This window comes from Penaeus monodon, chromosome 30 (assembly GCF_015228065.2).
Source record: "Penaeus monodon isolate SGIC_2016 chromosome 30, NSTDA_Pmon_1, whole genome shotgun sequence".
Taxonomy (NCBI): domain Eukaryota; kingdom Metazoa; phylum Arthropoda; class Malacostraca; order Decapoda; family Penaeidae; genus Penaeus; species Penaeus monodon.
In genome coordinates, this window is record NC_051415.1 from 15487598 (window position 1) to 15487811 (window position 214).

The 214-nt window shown below is 40.2% G+C and overlaps 1 protein-coding gene across 1 annotated transcript in view; it reads left to right on the forward strand.

Annotated features, from left to right (window-relative positions):
* Positions 1 to 214, forward strand: part of LOC119592555 (cytochrome P450 2U1-like) — an 18529-nt gene that overhangs the window by 16217 nt on the left and 2098 nt on the right. The gene's annotated exons all lie outside the window — the stretch shown is intronic.

Below are 214 nucleotides of genomic sequence, written 5' to 3' on the forward strand. Positions count from 1 at the left end.
TATGAGGAGTTGCCTTCATTCATGTACCAGAGGCTTATCCTCTTCATCGAACACGTTTCTCGTGGTGGAGTATTATTCAAGTTGGACAGGGGTACTAAGTCGCACTTGAGTTAGATGTCAAGTTATGGGCATAAAGTTACGGAGATCATTGATATATAATTTTGAATACTACATATGGTTGTGGAAAAGGGGTGAGCGGTGTATATTAACTTGC